Source organism: Pinus tabuliformis, chromosome Q (assembly GCF_031772625.1).
Source record: "Pinus tabuliformis cultivar Carrire ecotype Pingquan chromosome Q, CPIR1, whole genome shotgun sequence".
Taxonomy (NCBI): Eukaryota; Viridiplantae; Streptophyta; class Pinopsida; order Pinales; family Pinaceae; genus Pinus; species Pinus tabuliformis.
This window is the reverse complement of record NC_142296.1, coordinates 548,441,780-548,455,756: the sequence shown is the minus strand read 5'-3', so window position 1 is coordinate 548,455,756 and position 13,977 is coordinate 548,441,780. Positions and strand designations below refer to the sequence as shown.

The window sequence follows — 13,977 nt, the reverse complement described above, 5'->3', positions numbered from 1 at the left end:
AAAAAAAAAAAAAAAAACTTAATCTCTACGTAATAGGTTCTCTAGAAGAGAGCCTACTTATTACTCTATTTTAAAACTTATCTAGTATTGTTATGATTTGCTTTAAAAACAAACTAAGAATTTTAAATGTAGTTTCAAGCATATGACCATGTGGGAAATGATCTTGAAAACATTCTTCAAAAATAAAGGAATATAAGTGCACCATAAAAGATATGATTTAGGAGTCAAGTATAAAATCAAATTTGTTGTTCTTGTTAGATTACCCATTTCCTTAGATTTCCATTGCTTTTACATCCCATCACATTCATTCAATACATTATTTTTGTGTTTTTTAATTATAGCAAAAAGACACTTTAACATTTCTTGGTTATCCATATTCAATTTTCTCTTCAATTCTTATAATCTCCTATGCATTTACATATATAAAATGAATTAATGTAACCATAATTTTGAACATCATGCCAAATAGTAAACTAAACTCTAGATAACCATCAACAGACTCATTTCATCCATGTCATGGATTTATAAAGAAATGCGTGGAGATGGATTTGATGTTTGTCCTTCAAAGACTAAAAATGGATTCATGTCATGTCATGTCCTCTCTATGGTGGTTGGTAAGTATATAGCTTGAATTCAATTTCATCTCTTATTTTAATTCATTTCATTTTCATTGTTGTCACGTCAAACATGGAATTTGTTGCACAACAAGAAGGGAAACGAAGAAATGATGAACTATGCAAGAAATTGCATTTACAAAATTAAATGATCAAAACCTTAGTGTTTTTGCTGATTTTTTTTGTAAATGTATATAAATAAAAGGAGAGAGAAAAAAATACTAGTGTAGTGCCCGAGATAACATCAATAAGAGTGTCCTACTTGGAGTCCAGTTGGTCCAATCACTGAAGGAAAGAGTTCTCATAACGCCCTCCACTCTTAATTACACAAGTTAGTAATACCTTCATATGCTTGTACAAGACTACAATTTTGGTGCACTTTGATTCCTTGCTTTTTGCAGGGCTAGTGTATGGAATACGTTTCCTAATTTCTGCATATTCCTCAACATTTGAAGTTTTCTCCCTCTTTATCCTAACTCTATCTTCCATAACCTTGACATCCCTTTACACCACTTTCTAATCCTTGATATGGTATGAGGTGATAAATATGCTTCCATCATGATTTTTTACTTAGTGTACCTTTCTTCTTAACCTCTTGAGGTGCGAATGATTTTTGGTGTTCCATTTAGATAGAAAAAATACTAACCTAAGGAGAGGTAATGTTGCTAATCCACCAACATTCTAATTGAATACTTATCACAAAATTTATTTTTATAATTTGCCAAAATTATTGTACATCATGTAGTTAAGTTTAACGCACATTGCCAAACAATGAACTGGCCAAATGTAATTTGTCATACAATGTAATGTTTGTTAATGATGCTATATATGAAACTATATACAAACCAATTGATTACTCATAGAACTTGTATGTATCAATATAAGCATAATGAGTACCAATTAAAAATCTATACAAGTGTTTGAGATTGTTTTTTCCTTTATGATTAGGAAATGTAAAAAGTCATGGGCAAGACTAGGAATATCCCTCTCGTCATGAAAATGTTTAAGTCCAAGTCATCATCGTGGATCAATTGGTCCTTGAAACTCTTTTTTTAATACTTTAATTCGAGGTATCAAAGATTGAAAGTCTTACTAGTCAATCTTGTTTGTTTATTTGACCTACATAACAAAAATACCATTTTAGGATAAACACATTTTATGTATTGCTGCTTGTGAAATTGACATAAATACAATGAAGAACACGAAAATAGATTCACAATTACTACCTAATGAACAAGGTTACCTCTATGGTCATCCAATAAACCTACAGGGTTATGGATAAAGTACTAGTCAAATCCAAACACATACTTCTATCAACATACTTGCATGATGGTATCATTATAGATATTAACAAAAAGAACATATAATTGTATTGTGAATGTAATGTTCTGAATAAAAGAATAAATAAGTTTGAAATCACAGAATAAAAGTGAGAAAAAATATGAACCTTGATATCATAGATGTTTTCAAAGACATTGAGCTAATTATCACTTTTATTAAATATATTTAAATTAATTAAAATTAATATATATTAAAATATTTATCATTTTGAAAATTATTTTTAATAAGTTCAGTTTTAGTAAGTGTTTTTTTAAGTAAATCACCAATAATGTATTTGGAATTTATAAAATTAAGTTTTTTATAGCGTTGTATTGGCTTTCAACCCTCAAAAACCTAACTTACTTTAGGTACCATATGCAAGCGCTTACTGGAATTTCATAGAATAAAAGTAAAGGTCAAAGCCAAAGTAAACAAGCATGCATTCAATGCCAGGACAAATGGTATAGAATAAACAAATTAATTCACAAACAGTCAAAGTCCAAAGTAAATAATCATGCTTAGTGAGCTTATTTTCTTCAACCAGCCCCAAGTGTTCACACTCAAATTGTCTGCCTACCTAAGCAGTTTTGCCTTGAAGACTTCTTCAAAGGCCTTGGCAATGGAGGCTCATACAATTTCATTAATCGCTGGTTAATGGAGTTCCTGGAATTCCCGGACTCAACAGAACCTCAACAGAAATATAGGTTTATTTTTATTCTTCATTTTGAATAGTTGAGTCCCATTTTCTGTTCGCGTCTCGGGCACAACCTCATTTCCTCTTCTCCTACGACTCGATTGCAGAGCCCTTATCAGAGCCTTCAAAGCACGACTTGGAGAATTTTTACTCACTAACATAATTTTTCCTACCTCAGCTGGTGTCATACACCCCCCTGCTTGGAAAGCCTCTTCAACCCGACCAAAAAGCTTATGTTCCTTGATACCCAAATAATTGTCTGCCAAGATTTTGAAAGCAGAAAAGGTGCAGTGAGGAAAGTGAATATGCATATCCATTCTCCCAGGTCTCAAAAGGGCGGGATCTAATCTATTTTTATTATTTGTGGTAAACACTATAATTTTCTCCTCGCCACAGCTGGACCAAAGCCCATCAATCAAATTCAGCATCCCAGAAACTGTAACTCTGTCACTCTCGTGTCCATCATCATCATTATTACCATGGTCCTGATGTCTCTGTTCTTCATTGTTCACACCGCTGTGCCTTGGCAGATTCAAAGAAGAATCAATATCCTCAATCACAATAATAGATTTATTGCTTGTCTGCATCAAAAGCATCCTCAGCTCCCAATTATCATTCACCTTCGTCAATTCCAGGTCATAGATATCGTAATGCAAGTAATTAGCCATAGCTGCAATCATGCTGGATTTCCCTGTTCCAGGAGGCCCAGAGAGCAAATAACCGCGCTTCCAAGCCCGGCCCAACCTGTGATAGTAATTCTTACCGCGAACAAAAGCATCAAGATCCATCTTAATCTTATTCTTCAGATCTGCTTCCATTGCAATGGTATCGAAAGTTGCAGGATGCTTGAAAGCCACAGAAGTCCAATCAGGATGCCTGAAAGCCACAGAAGTCCACTGCTGCCTCCCAAATTTCTGGCAGTTTGTATAGAGCTTGAGCTCTCTCTTCCTGTGATCAACTTCCTCTGCAACAGCCTGAACATGTTCCAAATAAGGTCTCAGGACAGTAGCCTTGTCCCTCTTGTGGATTTTCAAAATAAAACTCCTGGTTGTATCACCCTCACCGTCCTTCTTCTTCACCTCATGTATCCACCACAACCTGGCACCTAAAAACACGTCCTCCACACTCTGACCTGCCTCTAATGAAATAAACATATCTTTGGAATTGTTAACACTATACAAATTGGCACAATGAGTATCCACAGCAACTGCCAGGGTACTGACATAGGTACTAACCTTATTATATAATCCATTCTCTTGGATCCCGTCATAGCCATAGTGCTGAGGAATCCTGAAAAACTTGTAAACTTTCCATTTCTCCTGCCACGATTCCAGCCATCTCCTCACCATTCCCAGCAGCTGGGGAGGGACCAAGTACCAAAAGACTAGTATGATCCCCATTAAGAACCAAAAATGGGTAAGGGAATCCATTGGCAAATTCTAATCTCAAACAGACAGAAGAGAATCCAGCTTTCTAACAAATTGGCTTAAGCTCCCACGATTTCGTGAAAATGGGTATCATCCAGGCAATTCAATCTTGCAGCTACGGCTTTTTTTTTTCCCTGTTCTTTAACATGGGTATTGTCCGATATCGATTCTTGCAAATTTTATACTGAAACTCTGTTCAGAAACCGAAATTGAAGTTGCGCACGCATTGTGGGCCGAAGAGCACCGTTCTTGGCGGTGAAGAATTTGATAATGCGTGGAATTTGATAATGTGGGTGTAGGTGTGGAAGGTGGCGTGTGGAATAAACGGTGAAATCAACCCTTCCAAGCTTGGGTGTGCAATTCAGCTGGCGTTTGGCTGATGTCAACTCGACGGCGCTTCCTCGCGAGATTACCTCTACATAGGAATCATGACTTAGAAGTAAGTTTGTATTTAAGTGGCTGATATCAATTCATAATAAACACTACAAATATTTACTTTTATGATATAATAAACAGTAAAAAAATATTTACTTTTATGATATAATAAACCCTAAAAAATATTTACTTTTATGATATATTTTATTTGGTTAAAGATAATTTAAATTTGTTTTAAATTTTGATCTATCATATTTAAAGAGGGATCAAATCTATATAGAGCGGGATCAAATTTTTGGATTTAGAAATAAGTTTGTTTTCAGTTATTTTAAATTTGGATCTACCATATACAAAGAAATATCAAATTTTTTTTCTTCTTAATTATTGGTAGGTCTAAATTAAAAAGGATCTAGACAGGTTTAATTATTAATTATAATTATAATTATTAATTTTTATTTATTATTTGTAATTTAGTTTTAATTTTAATTTTATGTAATTTGATTGAGTGAAAATGTTTACATGACATGAGATTCTAACATTTCTTCCCTACTCCATATTGAATTAGAGAGAGCCTTTCGGCACAATTTTAAAAAATCATAAAAACTAACTAAATTATAATTAGTAATGAAATTTATATTTATATTTTAATATATATTTATATTTTTAATTTTCTTTAATTAGTAGGCCAATATGGATCCATCTTAATTCACAATCTTACCAAACTTCCAGAGAAATCAAATTTCTTTTCACTCTAAAAAATGTGTCTTTAATAAATTTCGAATTAACATAGATCTAGACTAGTTTAATTATTAATTATAAATATAATTATTTATTTTATTTTCTTAATTTTTTTTAATTATAAAATTTAAATATAATAAAAAAATAAGAATAATTTTAAAATTTTATTTTAATAATATTAAGGATTTTTTTTTTTTAATTATCACGGAGAAAAAAATATTATTAAATAAAAACAAATTACAATAACTCCAAATTGATTTTAGAAAATAATTATAATAGTGACCTGTTTCACACATATTCACTTGCAATCCCATGATTTTTATTGTTAAATATTATTAAAAAGTTCATAATAGCTTAGTTTTATTTAGTTTTGCAATTTATATATTCAAATTGACTTTAGAAAAGAATTATATTGTTAAATATTATTAGAAAGTTCATAATAGCTTAGTTTTATTTAGTTTTGCAATTTATATATTCAAATTGACTTTAGAAAAGAATTATAATGATAACATGTTTCACACATATTCACTTGCAACCTCATCATTTTTATTTTAAACATTATTAGAAGGTTCACAAAACCTTAGTTTTGTTTTAATGATAGTGATGAGTTTACTCATAATTATAAATATTAATTCATAATAATGGTTATTTTTATTATTTAATATTAATTGAAAATTAAATTATTATAATTATATATTAAAAGTGAAAGGAAAATAATAATAATTTTATAATTTGTTTTTTTTTAATTATATTAATTTTTTTAGGTAGATGTTTCAAATCACTCATTATGGTTTATAATTAGAGTGGGTGGTTCATATTAATTTTTGAGTTAAGATGTTTTTTGTTTATCTTTGTTACTTTATTAATCCATTAGCCCATTATTAATTCCATTAATTTATTAGCAATCACATTAACCTTTAAAATATGACAGTAACTGATGAAAGAACATCAAACATAAATGTAGAAGACAAGCCAAGACAAGAGGACACCAGATTTGGCAAATGCTAGGGAAAAACACCAAGAAAAGGAAAACCCTTTGATCAATTCTTCTTATTATTATATCAAAATGTTTACTAGAGAGAGAGAGAGAGTACAAAAGTCAAAATTGACTTGCCAAATCGAAGTCAAAACAACCCTATCAAATCTGCACTCAACAACAGTAAAAGTCTGCCCTAACCAAAAAGTCAACAACAGGTTAAAGTAGCAACAAAATTTCCTCAATGCAGCTTGGTCATACCCAGTCAAACTTGGCTTTCAAAGGTGGTCAAAGACAACCCAAAACAATCATGAAAATAGTGGTCAAAATTGATTGATTTTTGCAGTCAACTCTGCGGCCAACCCTGTGATTGGTCTATGGTCAAAGTCAACAAAATGCCTCGGTTCCTATGCCAATAGATGTGGCCTACCAAAAATGAAATTCTGGCACAAAAACCATAGTCAAAGGAGGTCAAACCACCCCTAGTAAACATTGGTCAAACCTGCAAAAGCCTCTTAAATTTTGACCCTGTAATTCGTCCTGCAATTTGTCCTTTTGTTGCCACATGTGTGAAGAAAAGATATGCCCAATAAGTTGTATGAACCAATCAGAGAAGGAGAGAGATGATTGTGTGAGTGAGTGAAGTGACAAATGAGGTTGGAGGTCTCTCTTATTTATACAAATCGTTGAGGGTGAAGTGACATGTCTCTTCGGCTTCATGAGTCTACATGATGATGTAGCCAACCTTAACAATTTACACATGTGAGGGCATAAATTCAAAAACACATTTTTTATTATCCAAATTTGATGATTTTTGGGTTGATTTTGGTCCTCTCAAAAAGAGGAATTCAATGGAATAATCATCGCCATCAAATGAGCTGTCAAAAGTGGAATTTGGCCCTAGTTTCTAATCTTAACACTCCCTCTCAATTAGGGAGAATTCCACCTGTCAATCCATCATGCCATCATATCATCATGAACCATCTCTGCATCTCATCTCAACTCTGTTGAACAATGATGTAATCATGAAGAATAATTGATCGAGAGTGGGTCACAATACCTTGCCACTCTCCACTGACAAAAGTCAGTCCAGGGTTAGAACCCCAATTAGACTTGGTCCCAGATTAAGTTGTTGAACAACATGAATCCTACACATAGGGAGTGCAACAATACACGATGCACCCATTTGTATTGTTATGGTCCCTATCCACTTTTCCTAACTCATTGGCCAGATGAGAGGTACTTCCCATGTGTCCCGGACTACATGGATCGGATAATGCTGGGGAAACAACAAGGAAAGAATAAATCACATCCTGCTCATAACCACATGTAAGGAAAGGACAAACCACATCCTTCAGTCACATGTCACAACCATCGTAGGGAGAGGATAAATCACATCCTACGCGCATGCAAACCAATGAGAGTAGGGAAAGGATGACCCACGTCCTACATGCATGCCAACCAACAATCGTAGGAAGGATCCTACAAGTGGGGAAATGAAGAACCACATTCAATTCCACCGACATGTCAACCATCGACTGTAGGGAATGAGCGACCTACATGTGGGGAAAGGGTGAACCACGACCCACTGACATGTCCACATGTGACAACTGACAGATGATTATATGCATCTCTCACTAGGGGTATCTGTAGGAGAAGGTGAACCACTCATCCTAATCATATGCCATAGGAGAAGGTGAACCACTCATCCTATGCCTATATCATCAGCTATAGGGGAAGGTGAACCACCCACTCTATGCTCTCATATATCATCATGGAGTATCAGAGGGGAAGGTGAACCACTCACCCTATGGTCGTACATAGCTCCAAGACGTACCTTAGGCCCTCAAGAGCCCCCAGAGATCAATGTTCAATCGAGACCCTCATAGTAGGGTCTATCGATGACTCCCAACCTCTCTCTAAAGAAAGATAATCTTGACCTACCAAGAGGCTATGTAAGGATGAAAATAATCTACTCATCCAACCAACAATGATGGATCTTGGTAACTCTCCAATGTACCATATCAAGTACAAAATACTTGTAGCTGTCGTGGAACATGAATTCTCTGAAAAAATGAATCCCACTCAAGAATATTGCAATATACAATAGTGTTTACCAACACATGCTCAAATGGCTCACTAAAGAACTTCCTCAATGAATTGGCTTCATAATAAGCTATACTTGCTGCTATATACATTCAACCTCAGGAGTGCTTCTAAAGTAGCTGAATCAAGAGATATAGCACTAGATGTGCTCTTTCCATCCATAACATTGCCAACCAAGCCAACATCAGAATATTCATGGAATCGGAGATTCTAGTAGTGTACCTCAGATTATAGATAATATAATCACAAAGATATCTCAATAAGCAGTTATCTAATACATGAGGCTTATCCATAGATCGACTCAGAGTCTTCAGAGTGAGGCATTTGACTGATAGAGTGTTTATCAAGAACACTAGGGATCCCACAAGATATACATATGAAGACCAACAACTTCTCCATCTCATTAGACCTTTAAGTGCAAGAAATAGTGCATTAGGGCTAGGTCATCCATATTGACTTTAAAAGTCAACTCCCTCTTACATTGATAAATGAGATGATAATCAATCAGACATCATCAATAACTGCATCTTTACAATCCAATCAACCTGGATTGTCCATAACTCCCTCTAAATATAGAGAAAGTGACCTTGCCAAAACACAATCTTTGAGCTACCTATAACTTGTCCTTTTTCCTGCTATAGACCCTTAGGTCCATGTGCCAAAGTCATCAATCATAATCATGCAACTTCCATGCAGCCTCTCAAGTAAGATGGATATATCAAGGCATCATCAGAGTCATCATAATCATAATCAGCTACCATGACTTGCCTTCATCAATAAACATTGGGCAAGAAGAGTCATCGGGTCATACTGTCAGGGATTCTATAGCTCCCTCTGAATTCTTGTTTCATGTGATCATCTAGCTTTCAATCATGAGCTTCTCATGCAAGGGATGAGACTTTCCACGAGGAAACTGCAACAACAAACTTCTAGGAATCTTGCTTCATATCAGAGAGTAAAGTCTGAAGAATCATCATGGTCCTTTTTCAATCAGAGTGAAGAAATCATCCCATGAGATTGTCCCAAAAAAACTACATTAAACGTCATTGATAGATGACTGCACGTTAAATCACCCAATCCATGATGAGGATGGGTCCTTCGCATCCAAGCATTCGTATTCATAAAACCATCCTTCATAAGATTATGGCACAATGCATCAAAGATCCTAATGACCCAATGAAGATGCCGAAATCAGGGTCCTCATAGTTCTCTCTGCTCATCGTGCTTGCCAAGACATAGAATCTGTCATGCACATCCTTCTTCTAATGCTTTCTTCATGAGGCACCTGCAATAGTCATAGGCAAGCACCACCAAGCACAATATGTGATCATAAAAGCATGAGATATGATCTAGGGTTTTCATACACTAATGGACGATGGAATTCTAATCCTCATCAATCATACCCTAGAATCCACAAACCCTAAAAATAAAAAGAAATGGTCTCTTATGAGGGAACATAATAAGGTTAAGGTTTCATATATGAGCTAGGGTTTTCCATGAGCCATCTAGGTTTCTTATTCAAATCAAACCCTCAATCAAAAGACCCTTAAAATAAAAAAATAAAAACATTACACGTAACTTGAGAGATACCGTACCTTTGATTTTACTTTCATATAGGATGCTACAAGGGTCTACTCTAAAGTGCCTTGCACTTCTTCCATCTACCAGAATTTCAAGGGTACTATCATCCTTATCCAAAGGTGCCACATAAAGGAGTTGCATACTTTTCTTAGATGAACTTCCTTTGCTTTAGCTGCTAGACAAAAATAGGATCACATGGAGGGTTGTCGCTAAATCTTCTAAAAATCACACTAGCTGCTAGATAATGAGAAAATTAGTCAATAATATGACATTATGGAGGTCTTTTACTATTCTTCAAAAATAATTTTCTAATTGATGTTTAAAGAGCCATCCCTTCTTATAATTGCATCATATATTTTCATTAAATTCAGGACACCTTATATATATATATATATATATATATATATATATATATATATATATACATATATATATATATATACATATATATATATATATATATATATATATATATATATATACATATATATATATATATATATATATACATATATATATATATATATATATATACATATATATATATATATATATAAGGTGTGAATATATATATATATATATATATATATATATATATATATATGAACAATTAGGAGCATCATATTTCATTCATATCAATAAAATCAAGGAACCCAATTATGAGTATAGAAGAAGAGGTCGAGTCCTTATGCGCTTGTAACAGCAATAAGGACTCAACCTCTTCTTCTATACTCATAATAGGGTTCCTTGATTTTATTGATATGAATGACATAGGATGCTCATTGATTGTTCTTTTAAGGCTACAATTCATATCTTGCAAACATATGCATACAATATCTCAACTTCCTTAAATTATGGAGGGCCTTATAATTTTCCTTTATAATGTTGTGCCTCTAATTCCAAGACAAGTCCTCCTTAAGATGATTGATAAGATGCCACCCTTCTAGCTGTAGTTGAAGTCAAATTTTAGGGCCTCATAGTCCAGTGAAAAATTCCACACAATTGCCGAATTTTTCTTTAGATTAGGGAATTTAACTTTCTTCATAACAATGAGAATAACGAAATGGTAACAAGGATGCACTATCAAGAGTAGCATAAGCAAAATACCCTTCAATTCTACTTGAGCAAATAGGTCTTCCAGAATTTCTTCAAACAGAGGGAAAAATACCTTGTTTATACTTAGAATCAAGCCTTCAAAGTAATAGTTGATCCATATTAAGTTCCTCCGCATAGACAGGGAATTCTCAAGCGTTTGCAACCTTGATGCATGCCACAAACCATAGAACACTGTGAATACTCTGCCTAGATTACTGCCCTACCATAGGGCCGAGAATCCCCCACTGGTGGTTAATCAAAGGTTAAGATCCTATAATCGACACACCCTAAGCCCAACAAAAATGACAAAATTGTGCAACATATGACCTTGCCTGAGGACGAGTAGCCTCAAACAATCTGCTCCTTCAACGAGTGACCAAAACAAAAAACAAGAGAAAATAAGTGCCAATCTTCCATAGTAGATTCGCTGCTACACAGGGATGCAATACCTTAGAAATTAATTCGCAGAAGAGTGTATCAGATCAATGCATTCTTAAAAAAACTCTTCATAGACTTCTTATCATGATAGGTAGCTTAGCTATTAAAGGAGGACTTTAGCATCTTCAGATTTGATTAATGGCCTTCATGAGCTATTTAGCCCAACTCTTGCATATACCTAGACTTGCATTATTTTTCGAGACCTCTCATGTTTTCTAGGGCTTGTAACAAGATACTTCAAATGCATTAGCAGTCCACTGCTTTATCTTGACTTCAGGGAAACTTGACAACATCTCTTGTGATTACATTCCTCCTCTTGCTTGGGCTTGACCTCACCTAGCTCTAATACCATGTTAATTTTTGAGTTAACATGTTCTTTACTAAGATCAATTACTTCATTAATCCATTAGCCCATTATTAATTCCATTAATACATTAGAAATCACATTAACCATTATCATATAAAAATAACTAATGAAATAACATCAAACATAAATACAAAAGACAAGCCAAGACAAGAGGACACCAGATTTGGCGAATGCCATGGAAAAACCCCAAGATGGAGAAAACCCATTGTTCAATTCTTCTTATTATTAGATCAAAATGTTCAACAAAGTGAGAGTAAAAAATTCAAAATTGTCTTGCCAAATCGAAGTTAAAACAACATTGTCAAATATGTAGTCAACAACAATCAAAATCTGTTCTAACTAGAAAGTCAACAATAGGTTAAAGTAGCAACAAATTGTCCTCAATGCAACTCGATCATACCCAGTCAAACTTGACCTTCAAAGGTGGTCAAAGACAACCCAAAAAGTCATGGAAACAATGGTCAAACTTGGTCAAACTTTGTGGTCAAATATATGGTTAGGTTTGTGGTTAACCTTGTGATTGGTTTGTGGTCAAAGTCAACAAAATGCCTCGGCTACTATGCCAATAGGTGCGGCCTGCCAAAAATGAAATTCTAGCACAAAAACCATAGTCAAAGGAGGTCAAACCACCCCTAGTCAACGCTGGTCAAACCTGCAATAGTCTCTGAAATTTTGGCCTTGTAATTCGTCCTGCAATTTGTCCTTCTGCTGCCACACATGTGAGGAAAAGATATGCCCAATAAGTTGTACGAACCAATCAAAGAAGGAGAGAGATGATTGTGTGAGTGAGTGAAGTACCAAATGAGGTTGGAGGTCTCTCTTATTTATACAAATCGTTGAGGGTGAAGTGACATGTCTCTTGGGCTTCATGAGCCTACATGATAATGTGGTCGACCTTGACAATTTGGACATGTGAGGACATAAATTCAAAAACACATTTCTGCTTATCCAAATTTGATAATCTTTAGGTTGATTTTGGTCCTCTTGAAAAGAGGAATTTAATGCAATAATCATCTCCATCAAATGAGTTGTCCAAAGTGGAATTTGGCCATGGTTGCTAATTTTAACAATTCATCATCAAAAAATGCATCCGAAAAGTCCAACTTTAATTCCCTCTCATGAAAAGTTAATATTTTTGAATGTAGGCTTTTGTGATCCATAATATTTATAATTATCTTTTTCAAATTAATCACATCATTTTTTTTTTAAATTCACATTTTAAACCACCTACTATAATTCATGATAAAAAAATACCTTTAGAAGTCAAACTTCATCCACAAAATAAACATTATAATATAATATATATAAACGAGCAAAAGTGAAATGAAGATAAAATGGAAGTGGAAAAATATAAACTTTTTGACTTCGAAGCATGGATACTTAAAACATAGGTAGTGCGGAACATATTCCATTATGAACATAAATTTAGTTCAATCAAATGTGAAAAAAAAGTTAGGACGATATCCGGAATTAGTTTTTGGAGTTAGGTGGGTTGATAAAAGTAGCTAACTTGATAACTTACATGTAAGTTTTTATTGAGGAACATGTGCACTTGATAGTTTTGAATTTAGGGCTCACCTCCCCTTATCATTGACAAAATTAATAATATTTAATAGTATTTAATTCGATTATTTTCACAATTGAAAGGGGCCTTAAACTTCAAACCGAACCCTAACCGTGTTTTTAAAAAGGTGTAGTGTAATTTATAAATGAAATTAATTTTTTGTTATTTTAAATTAAAATTTAGTAGATATTTTTTTTTAAATTAAATTTTAATCATATTTATTTGTGTATTCAAAAATATATTTTAAATAATAAAATTCGTAATTTTGTTTGAAATTATATCGTGGGATTCTAGTCAAAAAGATTATTTCATCTATGAGTTAGACTACACAAGTAATCTTAATTTTGTATATTTGGTATTATTTGCATATTTATAATTACACTGTATCAATTTTAAAAATAACAAATAGAATATATGTTCCAATTGTATATGCATTTAAAAAAGAATTGATAAGTAGTCTAGATCCATCTTAACTCAATATCTACGATTTGATCCCTCTCATACTTGGTAGATCCAGAGTCTCTTTTCACTGTAAAAGAGGTTTGCACCTCAAGGGATTTGATCCTTCTCACCCTGGGTAGATCTAGAGCTAAGTTGGATCTAGGCTAGTTTAATTATTAATAATTGATAATTATAATTATTAATTTTATTAATTTTATTTTTAATGTAATTTGACCCGTAA

At 33.5% G+C, this 13,977-nt stretch overlaps 1 pseudogene; it reads right to left on the bottom strand.

Moving 5' to 3' along the window:
* Window positions 1-2,499: 2,499 nt before the first annotated feature.
* On the bottom strand, window positions 2,500-4,079 carry LOC149220623 (AAA-ATPase At2g46620 pseudogene; annotated as a pseudogene).
* Window positions 4,080-13,977: the final 9,898 nt, after the last annotated feature.